General features: G+C 34.3%; 1 long non-coding RNA gene across 4 annotated transcripts in view; it reads right to left on the bottom strand.

Annotated features, from left to right (window-relative positions):
* Positions 1-55: 55 nt before the first annotated feature.
* The window catches only part of LOC121100683, a 35609-nt gene continuing 21327 nt past the window's right edge, over positions 56-14337 (bottom strand). For 3 of the 4 annotated variants that reach the window (XR_005832378.1, XR_005832381.1, XR_005832380.1), the window contains exons 6-8: positions 12866-13001; positions 1820-1931; positions 56-198 (exon numbers count right to left, since the gene is read on the bottom strand). This is a non-coding gene — a long non-coding RNA (uncharacterized LOC121100683). The remainder of the gene's footprint in view (positions 199-1819; positions 1932-12865; positions 13002-14337) is intronic. The other variant, XR_005832379.1, reaches the window with a different exon arrangement.

Raw genomic sequence — 14337 nt, 5'->3', positions numbered from 1 at the left:
AATTTCTAAATATTAAAGGTCACAAGTTACACCTTTCTGCTAACCTAGAAAACACTCAGGGTAACTAAGAAGAGCTTAGTTAGAGTACATACCATCTTGGATTTCTCCTTTGCACTGAGCGAGATATATTACTTCCGTCCATGCGGCAGGAAGATGCACATGCTTCCCAGAGCCGAAGGTTTGGAGACCTAGTTTTCTCTGTTATGCGGAAGAACGAAAAAGGCAAACCAAAATGTATAGCTTCTTACAAATTCATTTATTGGTTTATTTATTTTGATTATCCCTTAATTATATTCTGAAAGTCACTCTATGAGAGTATGCTCCATAGCCAGAGTTATATAAAATTTTATATTTTGCTTTTATTATTTTTATTTTTTGACATTTTATGTAAATTGTATTAGTGCTAAAATGTAAAGAATGTTAATATTCTGAGTTACATCATTAGTTATTTGCTAAAAATAAATTCTCATTCTTCACTTTCAAGGGATTACTTCTACCTTATTACCCCACCAAGAGAATGCATCTCTGATTCTAGAAGGAAAAGTATATTGAATGTGATTCAAAAGAAATTAGTTTAATGCCAGTTTGCTGGAAAACTCTGGCTACTTCACTGTGAATGGGCCGAAATTAATGAACATGAGACAGATACCAAGATTGCCACTCTTCCCTTAATGGGCCCATTCCTGGGGCTTCCCCAAGGAGCAGTTGGCCAACTGGACAGAAGCTCATTGATGAATGTACCTGCTAGCACCTCTCAGCATGCATACTTACCAGAAGAATATTCTTTTTCTAATGAAATTTTTTCAAAATTTTAAAATATCTGAGCAACAGTGAACTGAAATACTGGGAAATAACAACCACCACCACAACAAAAAAGATGGCTCAATTTATGCTCCAGTTTTGTGCAACTTTGATTTCATGAATTTTTTGATATTATGTATATTGGTAATATGGTATATATGTATGTATATGTGTGTATACATACACCATATATATATTTGTACCATATATATATACATTGGTAGTATGTATATCTGGTAATATGTATATTATTTCTTTGCCTAACATCAACTGGATCTAATGTAGGGAAAGCAAAACAAGGACTTATTTCTCTTCCTATTCTGTTTTGATATGTGTTTGAAAATTTGGAAATTAATGGCATACTCTTAAAGAATGTATTTTCTACAAGTTAGGTGAATAGTTTGTTACAGAGAAAAAACAAGAGTATACTGTGCACGTATCATGAAGGTTTAAGGGAAGCTTCCTTTCTTCTTTGGGAAGAAGTGGAATTATCATAATTAAAAATTTATTTGCCGGGGCGCCTGGGTGGCACAGCGGTTAAGAGTCTGCCTTCGGCTCAGGGCGTGATCCCGGCGTTGTGGGATCGAGCCCCACATCAGGCTCCTCCGCTATGAGCCTGCTTCTTCCTCTCCCACTCCCCCTGCTTGTGTTCCCTCTCTCGCTGACTGTCTCTATCTCTGTCAAATAAATAAATAAATAAATAAATAAATAAATAAATAAATAAATAATCTTTAAAAAAAATTATTTGCCAGCCTTTCATATTTTGTGGTGAGCTCTTGGACTAGTGTCAACAGCTATATTCTTCAATAATTTATGGAGAATCTTCACCTAAAAAGCTATTTGACATTGAATTATTTGGTTATAAGCTTTAATTTTACTTTGCATTAATATATTTAATGATACTTAATGATTTTAAAAAGGTACTTCTTATTTTATTTTTGATATTTTAGAACGTGTAGCCACCCACCGATTAGAACAGAAAGTCCATATATTAAATAATCAAATAGTGTACTAGTACCTTACATCTGAGAATGTTTTTTCTAGCTTGTTCCAACAATTCTTCCTTCTCTTTTGGATTTTTTGTTTGGTTGAATCTCAAGATGAATTCTTTTGTGATTGAAAATGATGGGCTAAACCAAAAACAAATCAATAATTATAGCTAACAGTTCCCAAATTTTAATTAATCAATTTCTAGGGGCTAAACGTAACTATTTTCTTTTTAAAAAGTACTTAACCTTAATAAAAATGTTTCATACAGACACAGAGATATCAGTAAAATAAAAATATATATATGTGTACAGGACTCCTAGTTGATCTAATCATACTCTTGGATTAAGCGACATAATTCTCATGATGTAAAAGAATTTTGTAGCCTCTGAAAAGTTTCTGGAATAGTTGCCAGAAGTCTTGTTGGTATATGCCTTCTTCCTAGGTAAAACCCAGCACAGCTCCAATTATGTTGAAGGCTGATTTATCTCCTCACATATATCAGTGTTGGTTCAGTTTAAGCTACATTTTTATTCCCTCCGTGCAAGTGAAATCAGTCCAAGTGTGGCTGCAGTAAAATGAGCAAGGGAGGAAAGCTGTATGTGGTGAGGTCAGAGAGGCGACAAGTAGCCAGATTAACTCTGGGTAAAAGATGGGAAGTTACTGCAGGGTTTTGATAAGAGGAGTGGCAAGATTTAACTTAAGTTTTAATAAGATCATTCCAATGTCTATTGAGAGTTGGAGTTTGGAGAAGTGGGAGGTAGCAAGGGAGGAGGCACATTTATACTTTGGTGAGACAGAATAGTGGCTTAGACCAAGATCATAGCAATGTCAGTAAAATGAAGAGTTTGGATAAGGGGTATATATTGACATTGGCTCCCATAAGACTGCCCAAAGAAAGAGAAATTAAGCATGAGAGGAAAAAAAAAAAAAAGTCATGATTGAACTGAGTAACTGGAAGGATGGAATTGGAATTTTCTAAGATGGGGAAGATGGGTAGAGAGCAGATTTGGGGTGAGGGTAGAGAATAAGTTCAGTATTGGATATACTATGTGATGACCATAGCCATCCTAGTGGAGACATAGAATAGGCAGTCAGATATATGAGTCTGAATTTCAGGGGAGAAGTTCAGGCTAGATAACATCAATTTTGGAGTCATTATTGAGTCATTAAATACACACGTGGTATTTAAAGTCTTGCAAATGGAAAGGAACCCCTGGGGGAAATGCAGAGAGAGTGAAGAAGCATTTCAAAGAGAAGAGAGAAAAATAAGTTGAGGGTGTATGCAGGAGAATGAGTAGAGTGATTATAATGATATACCACAGGATTTAAGATGGGCCTGGGATCAAAAGTGACACCAGAGAATAATGAATAGGTAATAGAATCAAGGAGTTGTTTATTTGTGTGGTCAAATAACTGCTGGAGTCATATTATTAGAAGGAGAGGTCTGGAAGAATAAAACACATTTTTTTTAACAACTTACTATATTCAGAATTTACTGAATTAGTTGCTTTGTGGGATACAGGGGGGGAAATATATGAATAAAAATCATATTTTGCCCTGCATAAGTCACAGTCCTATTGAGGAGAGAGATGTATGTAAAAATAATGACAGTGCCTTACGATCACAGAATAAGGAGAGGTATTGGTCATCCCCTATTGGGCTTGGAAGTGGGAATACAAGGATGAAATAAAAAGCCCTGCCCTCGTGGAGCCTGTACTAAAACAGAGGAAGAGCTGGGGTGTTAGCACGCACAAACTCTGCTAGAACTGGGCATTTTGAAATGAGTAACTTCATTCTTGATTTTGTGTTCTCTACCTCACTCATGCCCTTGGAGACATCTGGTTGGCTGAAAACTCTTTCTCAATAGTCATCTGGGATGACATATCTTTGATCCTCATAAAGAATCCAAAATAGCTTTAATCTTCCCATTTGTACAAAGTGGTATAGGAATTACAAGAAGGTAATGAATCCTTGAAAACATGGAAAGTGAATGCCTTTGAGCTTTCTGTATAGATATTGAGTCACTTAATTGGTGTCCCATAGCTCATGTCAGTAAATATTTAGTGGGAGATAAATATAGCTATTTGAACCATGTCTAGCCCATCACAAATAAATTGAGGTTGTTACACAAATTATCATATAATTATATACAAAAAACACCTATGAAACAAAAAAGACACTTTATAGAGTAAATACAGGCATTTGAAAAGAAAATATCCTTTAGCTTCCCACATTTCAATTTCTTCACACATTCTACTTCCTTCAAAAATAAATGTAATCTTTTGTAAGTATAGAAGTGCAGTCTTGTGGAACAGGTAGTAAATAAAGAGCATCATTTGAACTTTACATATAAAGAAAATATACTTTGTATTAATATCCTACCTAAACTATTTATCAGAACATTTTTAGCTGACAACTCATTTGTTCAGTAAATATTTAAGAGAAGTCTCTTACACACAAGATATTTTGCTATATAAGATGAGGGCTAGAGGAGAAGGCAGACTCAAAAAGTTCCCAATCTGGGACGTAAGTGACATGCAACAAAAAGATGTACGGAAGGAAGGAAGGAAGGAAGGAAGGAAGGAAGGAAGGAAGGAAGGAAGGGAGGGAGGAAGGAAGGAAGGAAGAAAAGAAAAGAAAAATCCTGTAGGAGTTTAGAAGCAGAAATCATGATTCCAATGGTTCCTAGTCATATAATCTTTGCTTAATTACTTAATCTGTGTGAACTATCATTTTTCGTATGTGGAAATGAGGATAAAATCTTACAGAATTCTGAAAAGTATCAAATCAGAACACAAAGTCTGGTTCCTGGTACATATCAAGTGCTGGATAACTGTTACTTATAAGCATTACTGTTTTGGGTTAAAGATTCTGAAAAAACTTTTTTGCAGAAATGGCACTTGAGCTGTAAGTTGAATAGCGAGGAACTGGAATGTGACAGAATAGCAGCTGTCCTTTCAAAATTCTTTTTCTGTCTTTTCTTTGGCCCATGATCACCTAGCTACTCTATATTTCCCAGTCTTTCTGGCTGCTAGGTATGGGCACATGGCCAAGCTAGTGGGATGTGAGCAAATGTAATACATGCAAATTTTAGGTCACCTCTAACTTAAAGACACACCATTTTCTCTAGAATGATGCATTTTTTTCTCCTTCCTGTGGACTGGAACACAAATATAGTGCTGAATCAGCTTTGATTAGGCAGATGAGTACAACACCCAATGAGATAATGAGGGTCCTGAGTTTCTAACTGACCCCAAAAACAGAGCTGTCCTGTCAGCCTAGACCCACTGACTTCTTATGTCAGATAAATACATTTCTATCTTATTTCAGCCACTGAAATTAGAGGCCTCTTTCTATAGTTGTTTCAAATTTACCCTAACACAAATAGGAACAAAGACAAAAAATAAGAATTTCAACCCAGCATAGACAGACAGAATGCTTAAAATCAAGATAGGAAATGAAGACGGAAATTCTGGGTTGAGAACAAACATAAATGGCATTGAATGGTGGTCTATGGCAGAGATTTACAGCTGCCTACATCAGTGTCTATTCTTCTCCTTTTCTTATGAAAAGATTATTTCTTGCAGTTAGATGTGCCTGTGTGTCTATGTTTCAGCCAGTAAATGTAAGTAAAATTCAGCTACTAATTCTGGAAATCTTACTTAAAAAAATCACAAGCCCTTCCGCCATTCCTCTATTCTGCTGTATGAAGCATGACTGTGATAGCTGGAGCTTCAGCAGCCACAATAAACCCATGACATGGCCTTACATTTGAGCCACGTACAGCAGAGCAGCTAGTTAGGTGAAACCTAGGTCCCAGATCACCATACCAGTTCTGGACTAACTACATTCAGAGAAAAAACTTTTATTTTATTTAAGTGGCATTGCGATTTTGGATATTCTTAGTTGCAGTGGGTGCAAATTCTATATTATGCACAGACTTTTGAGTTTTATTTAACAAATAAGAAGAAACTATTTGCAGAAGAGTTAAGAGATTATACTGTACTTTAGGATAATTAAACTGAAAGTCATATGTTGAATGGTTTTAAATGAGGAATGGCTGTTGGTAAACCACTGGGCAATTATTTCAACAATTTAGGTAAGAAGTAATAAATGTCTGCACTGTAGTTTGGGCAGTACAAATAAGGAAGAGTAAATGAATATGATAGATTAGGTGAAAGCTAAATCAATAGGGCTTGATGACTAATAGGATATGAGAAGATTTGTGAGGGTTTTGAGCCTACACAATTGGTAGTAGAGAGCTGACATCATGACAGTAAGATGGAGGAATGTGGGCAGATGATCTGCACTGTTGTGGACAACAGACTATCACTTACCTGTGAGGCATCCAAGTGTAGAGGTCTGTAATCCAAACCGACTTGTGAGGCAGGCATTAGGAAGTGGATAGGATATGGAAATAAAGATTTCAGATTCATTTACTATCAGTGATACTCACAGCTACAAAATTTCAAGAGGAAGAGTACGGAGAAAAAAATGGTCAAGGGAGATCTTTGGACAGTAGAGGCAAGAGGGAAAGAAGAAACAAGAAAAATAACAAGAGATTCGGGGAAGCACTACAATGGATTTCAAACGTGTATAATTTGGGGTGTAAATTCCTTCTCTGAGAATTGTTCATTACTCATAGTCCTTACTGAACCAATGGGTCCAACTTCTATATTAGTACTATATGACTCTACCTCCTTGACTGTAGCTGATTGGGTCACAACAGACATCTGAATTAAGCTAGCAATCGAATCCTCTCTCTGGTGATTTTGAATAATTAGTTGATATTTTAATTAGCTGACGTGAGAGCTGAATGGTTATGTATAGCCAAAAGGTGGCTTTTGCTGAGAGGTCATTCAAGACAACAACACACCCCAAAGCAGGAAGCTACTTGCTCACCATTGCAGCACCCAGTCAAAGTTTGTTGGATAATTTACTAATGTGTAGCCAGAGCCCCCACACTTTTCATGTTTATAGTCTAGTGTAGATGTGAACTACACCTGTCACGTTGACTATTTTATCTCCCGTATCAATTAGAGAGCATAATGAGTACTGAATGAATGAATGAGGCCTGGCTATGCCCTTCTGCTCTCAGGTTCTACAAGACAACCCTGTATTCTTCCATTACATTTTCCTTTTGCTTGAGTTAATTTGAACATGTGCCTGGTCCATGCAAACAAGCAATTCTAGACTGAGATACCAAAGAACAGAATGAAGATAGGGAGCATGACCAAAATTACACATGTGCAGGGATATCAAAACTAAGGACAAAGAGATCATTAGAGTTAATGTTTAGAAAGTCAGTGGAAATCTTTGACAGTGGTTTCATGGGATGCCTGGGTGGCTCAGTTTGTTAAGTGACCAACACTCGGTTTTAGCTAGGTCATGATCTCAGGGTCATGAGATCAAGCCCTGCAAGGGACTCCATGCTCAGCGCAGAGTCTGCTTCAGATTCTCTCCCTCTGCCCCTCCCTTCACTTGTGCTCTCTCTCCCTCTCTCTTAAATAAATAAATCTTAAAAAAAAAAAAAAGGAGTAGTTTCACTAGTGGATTATTAATGCTGAGTTGAGTTTAGGGATCAGAAAAATCTGATATCTGAAAACATTCTGCAAAATACAAAGCTGTAAGGGCTCCATAATTAGTGCCTGTATTGGCCATAAATATTGTATAGTCTCAGATTCACTTGACTCCTGCCTACATGATCTCCGTGGCCCAAAATAGTGAGCTGCCCTTCCTCTTCTACATTTGGAGTAGCCACATGCTGGATGACACAAACTGGAAGTATAGATGAGTTAGCACCTGTGGAATGAATTTTGACCAAGGAAAATGCTAGACAAAAAGCAACAGATGAGATGAATAACTCCTCATTTCTCCATTCCAGGGACTACTATGAGATGTGATTTCTTCTTGAAACCTGTCTTAATTAAGTCCCATTATGCCAGGTATGGATATGTCTGCTGTATTTCACCGTAGCAAGTTGTGATTTAGTGTTCCAGGTAGTAATGCATCAAGGTTTCCCATCTCATTTTCCTTTTTTTTTTTTTTATCTTTAGTGCATTGACCTTGTAAACCCCAAATAAAGTATTAGAACTTTAATCCCCTTCTCATATTCTGCCTTCTAGAGACTTGTGCTAAGAAAGTGGTGGTTTAAGCCCAAGTATAAGAGGAGTCTGGTTTCTATGATTTTGCAAGACTCCACACACTTTGTACAGATATTCTCATCAGTAGCTACTGATCTCTCAACTGGGGTAATACATTCTAAAAGAAGCTACATTTAATTGCATGTGTTCATGCTCCTTTTGGCCACCCAGATCCTAAGTCACCATATTTTTAGCTAAATCATCTGCAGCCATCCCCAAATGCTACAATATAGATGTCTCAGGCTAAAATTAACAGACCTGATTACAAAAGTCTTCACCATTCAGAATTTCACTTAAAGACTTACAATAATTCAGATAAATGAAAAACACACTATAGATAGGATAAACAAATGATCAGAATATAAATGTAAATCTAGAAAAGTTTCTTCTTGCTGCTGCCAGCACACATTTATAGCCCATACTACAAAGCTATATTGTATTATAAATGTGTGCTTATCGAAATCAGTAACATTATATAGATACGTACATACAGAGCATTTTAAGATATTTAGAGCATGTATTAGTAGAGCACATTTCACTAACTATAAAAGTGTCAAAAACATGAATAAAAAGGAAAAATTTCAGGTTTATTAACATTTTAGGAAACTTAGAAGACTACAGCCTCCCAGATGTAAAAATAAGCAGCTTCTGTGGGAAATATGTAAAAATCTAATAGCTTGACTAAATCTTCCTAATGTAAGACCTATATTCCCTTTTATTCTTTCCAGTCAGCTAAAATAAATGTATACATTTGATGTAAGTCTTCAAAATCTTCCAGTCTTCTTCATCTCTGAGATGAAGTATAAAAAGCAAAACAGACTATACACAATAAAATAATCTTAGTTATAAAAGAAAATCATGACAAACAGTATACTCTGAACCAGTAATCCACTGTAAGATTGTGTGATTTTCTCTTTGGTCCAGAATAGACTTCAGTACCTCATCTGAAGGATTTACAGGGAGCCCTAACTGTGTCTGTAACAGAATCCACACTAGGCCTACAAAAAACGCATGTTTCTAAGGAAGAATAAGTGACGCAAATACAATATGAGGCATATGACAATTCGTGTGACACCTAAGAAGAAAAACAAAGATTATGTTGCTTCATTCAAGATAGGTGTCCGCTTCATCTCAAACAGGTGGTGCCAGAAGCAGAATCTGGTTTCTTTTCGTACAAGAGCCCATGGAGATAAGACCAAATACGTTTTCTAAGTGACCATGCTGTAAGCAAAAGCCAGGATTTCCAAGGTGCGGGAAACTTGGACTCCCTCCACATTGTCTGACTAAATGCCTAAGGTAAAAGCAATCAGAACTAATCCCAGTCCCTTCTCCCCAACCCCAGGGAGCTGTAGAGAAGGCTGTGTCAGGGCTTAGCAGAAAAGTAAAGCGAAAGGAAGTGTGTGTGTGTGTGTGTGTGTGTGTGTGTGTGTGTGTGTGTTGCTGAGATCAGTCTCAATGCAGATTACACTTCAGGTAGATTTTAAAACTCAATGGATAAATTTGGTAACAAGAGAAGTAGTCACACGGAAAACATCACATATCAGAATAAATTACTCAAAGTACAGTAAAAAGAGACAAAAAAGGAAAATGGAGACAAAAATGTGAAAGAGTGAGAGGTCAAATATACAATGAGATGATCTCATACACATTTAGTCAAGACTCTCAGAAGGAGAGAAAATGAGTTGTCAAGGTAATTTCTGAAGAAACAGTATCTGATAACTTTTCAGGAATCATGACACAGTCCACAGATTTAAAAGGCTTGAGAGATCCAAGCAGAATAATTTTTTAAAATTACATTCTGACACATCATAGTAAAATTGCAGAAAATGCAAGACAATATGAAATTTTTGAAAGTGCCCAAGGTGGGAAGACACGGATTAATATTAAAGAAAGAGCATCAAATTTTCACCTAACTTCTCAACAGCAATAACGGAAGCTATGAGTGGAATGACATCAGTCTGCTGAAGGGAAAAAAAAAGGAATAAAAGTGGTAACAGACTAAAGATAATTCCATATTCAGTTTTAAATTTCTTTCAGGAATAAGAATAAAATAAAAATATATTCAGATCAACAAAATCAGATTTTCTCAACAAAAAATTCTCACAAAGGAAAATTTTAGAAGTTGTGTATCTGGTAAAAGAAAAACAAGGTCTAAGAAACAAAAAGGAAGGGAAAGCAAGAAAAGTGATTAACAGTAAATAAAACATAAAGGAACATTAACTACTTAAATTAGTAATGAAGTCTAGTGGAATTTTTAAAAAACCACAAATTAGAATTCAATTGCTAGATAAGGTTTGAGGACACTAATTGTACTTAATCATGAAATGTTTAGAGTATTCTTTTTTAATCAGGATTGAGAGAAGTATGTTTAGAATTGATAAGAGAATTTAGCAATATAACTGCACGTAAAATCAATGTATAAACATCAATTGTATTTCTCTCTTCTGGAAACAGCTAGAAAAAATCTATTTTAAAAAAACATACGTGTAAAACATGTAATAGTATAAAAAATACCAAATACATGGGAATAAACTTAACAAAAGATGCATAGTCCCTCTATCAAAGAAACATTCACACTTCACTGAGAAAATTTTACAAATAACTAAATAAATGGAAGTTATATCTTGTTCATAAACTGGAATCCTTATTATGAATACTTATTATGATCCATTATCTTCAAATTTATCTATAGATTCAGAAAAATTAAATAACCATTCCCAACAAGTTTTTGAAAAAAATATGACAAGCTGATTCTAAAAATAATATCAATGAAGAAGAACAAATTTGGAAAATCAGTCATGTTAACTATTAAATTGTTATTATTAAAATGATGGTAATTAAGGCAGTGTAGCATTGGTATTGAGACAAACAGGCCAGTAAAACAGAACAGAGAAGCCAGAAATACCCATTATATGCAGACATTTGATTTATGCAATAGTTGTACTAGCAAAATATTGGAGAAGGACGTTCTTTTTGAAACATGGCGTTGATCAATTAGGTATTTACATAAAAAAGGAAAATTAGACCTGAACGTAACACCATTAACAAAAATCATTTCTACATGTATTACATGAGAGACAAAACAGTAAGGTGTTTAGAAAATAATGTATAAGAAATCTACACGATCTTGAGGTGGACCCAGATTTCTTAACCACAATACAAAAATGACTAATCATAAAAGACTGAGTTCTGTTCACTAAATGGCATATATTCTACGATCTAACAATTCCATTCCCAGGTATATACTTTAGGATATGTGCTAGGATGCTAGTACAAGAATGTTCATGGAAACATTGTTCAAAATAACCATAAAGAGGAAATAATTGAAGTGGCCAATAACAGAGGAATGAATGGATAGTTCACAGTATATTAACGGACTAGTGGAGTGAATGAACAAAATCAGCCACAAAAAGTATATAACTACTCTTAAAATCATAATGACTATATTAATTTCCAGGACTTCTGTATGAGGAAAGGCACCACAAAAACAAAGTTTTTAAAAGACAAGCCACAGACTGAAAGAATTCATAACAAATATTTAAGAATATCAAATATCAATAAGAAAAAACACAAAAATAAATTGGAAAATATTACATAAACAGAGAACTCATAAAAGTATTTCTAACAGTAACAAATATTAAAAGATGCTGAGTCTCATTAGTTATCAAAAATTTTAAAAAATTAGTTATCAGGCAAGTACCACTTATGGCCTATTACAATGACAAATATGAAGAAGTGTGACAGTATCAGGCAATGGCAAAGATGGGGGAGGTGATACTTTCATATACTGGTGAAGACAACGTAAATTGATTGCAATACTCCAGAGAGCAAGAGCATTAAGTAAAATTCAAAAAGTGAGGAATAAAAAAAAATCCCACTCCAAAGAAGCACTTACCCAGGTATACAACAAGAAATATATAATGATTTTCACTATAGCACTGATTCATTGGCAAAAATTTGGAAAATAAGTAAAATAGGAAGTATTAATTATATTGTAACACTATACAGCCACTAAAATGAATGAACAAATAATTATCAATAATAAAACATAATTATCAGTATGGATTGAATTAGAAACATAACACTGACTTTTAAAAAAATCAAATCACATCAAAAACTAATGAAATACTATATGGTGACTAACATAACATAATTTAAAAAAATACCATCACTACAGGCACTGAAAAAAAATCAAATCACAGATAAATGAGTTAGATATAATTACATTTATATTTACATGGAAAATACAATTTTATATTCAGGCATATTAAAGTAGAAAAATGAACTGAGATGATATATACCACAATTATTTTAAGTGGGAAGGCAGGTAGTCAAAGAGCTTCATGTTTATCTGTTGATCTATTCTTTACTAAAGAAAAATATTTGAAACCAATGTAACAAAAGTCACCATGCACGTTTTCTTACGTATTCTATAATTCTCTTCATTTTTAAGTTTTTAAAAATTTCTTAAAATCACACACAATTTTTAAATTATCAACAAGCTTTGATCTAGTAACTTCATTTTAGAAACTTAATGCCAAGAAAATAATTTGAAATGCAGAAAGACATTCTATTTTGGCTTAATTTGAAGTAGCAAAGAACACAGAAATAACTAAAGTGCTTCACGATAAAGTAGTTATTAAATACTTTCTCTTATGCATTTCACAGATTATTATGGCAACTTAATAGACATATATAATTATAGGAAAAATGCTTATTTTAAACAAAAAGTGTAGAATTCAAAATTTTAGAAATATATTATCATTACAAGCTATGAATCTATTTATTTAAAAAATAGTAAATATATAGATAAACATATTTTAGAACTACATGTGATTTTAAAGAAACTGTTCACAATATTCTGTACTTTCTAAATTCTACAATGCATATGGGTCTGCTAGTTTAATAATATGAAAAATTTTCAAACTTACTTTGATTTATTTTTCCTTCTTTTCCTTAAATTTTGGATTTTAAACCTCAAGAGTTTTTCATGATAAGAGGAAGATATCACTCCTAATTTATTAATCATGGGTGATTTGCTAACAGGCATATTCACAGATCATAAACCTAAAGAAAAATATTAAATTTTATGTTAGAATACAAATGCACTTACCGTACCAAACAATACATTACAGGCAAATTCATGATTTGTGGGGAAAAGGATGGTAAGAAGAAAAACTGGGCTTAAGAAAGAAATTACAGTAAGGAAGAATTTAAATTTAAATTTAACATGTCAGACCCAGGAGTCAAACACAACTTTGAATTGAAAACCCACATTCTTTCTATTATGTTAGTATTACAAACTTATCCTTTCATATAACATTTAGCCTTTATTATGCTTTAGCTGTTTTATCAGCAAAACCACTGGAAGAACATCATGGCATAGTAGTTAAGAGGATACAATCAAACTGATTTACTTAACTGCTCTGTGCCTCAGTTTCCCCGCTTGTACAATGGGAATAGTACCTCCTTACAGAGTGGCTATAAGATATGAATAGGTCAATATATGTAGATTGGTTAGAATAGAGCTTGGTATATAAGAAGCTTTATGTAGGGGCTTCTGATCATTATTAGATTACTATGCTTTCTGTTTTTTAAAATGACTTGTAAATTTTTTTTGTCTTCTGTCTTTTTACCAGTTGGATTATGCTTTCTCATCTTGTCCTCACATCCAGATTTATTTTCCTTTTGAAGTATGCGTGAATACCTTTTATGAGTATAAGACCAAACTAGAAGACACTATTTTTGTTTAGTGCAGTATTTAAATAGCAAAATGAAGTAATCAAATAGGTAGTCAGATTTACATTGAATTATTTTGCACTTAATTTTTAAGCTAGGTAAATTTTAAAACCAATCATTAATTAAGGTTCTAGCAGGCAGCAGACAGCACACTCAAATGGAGTAACTAAATAAAGAGATGGGCAGAGTTATTCAAATAAAAAAGAGATGGGCAGAGTTATTCAAATAAAAAAAATACAATAAAATAAGATCTGAGATGGTGCCATTCTCAGAGTCTGAACAAGAGGGTGAACCCACCACTCTTGGAACAGAGGGAAAGAAGAACCCAGAAAGAATAGCTTTAGGAAACTGGTGTTTATTAAAAAGCTTTGGGCTTTGGTCTAGACATGCAGCCCATCAGAGGTTGCCCACTAAGAGGGAGCCTGGAGAACAGGAATTTTGATATCACTCTCCTGCCCTCCACTCCAATCACCTGCCTGCACTTCCCATTAACGAAGCCGAAATAGAAGCCAGAGAAGGTATAAGCCAGAGCAGAAAAGGACAGAAAATGGATCTGGAAGGCCAACGGGAAAATATCCAGCACAAAATTGATTATAAATATAAAACATTATTATCTATTGCTATCGTTTATAGCAAGATCTGCTTCTAATAATCTATATCCATT

This window comes from Ursus maritimus, unplaced genomic scaffold, assembly GCF_017311325.1.
Source record: "Ursus maritimus isolate PB19 unplaced genomic scaffold, ASM1731132v1 scaffold_5, whole genome shotgun sequence".
Classification (NCBI taxonomy): Eukaryota; Metazoa; Chordata; class Mammalia; order Carnivora; family Ursidae; genus Ursus; species Ursus maritimus.
The sequence above is the reverse complement of the archived record's forward strand: the minus strand, read 5'-3'. Positions and strand labels throughout refer to the sequence as shown.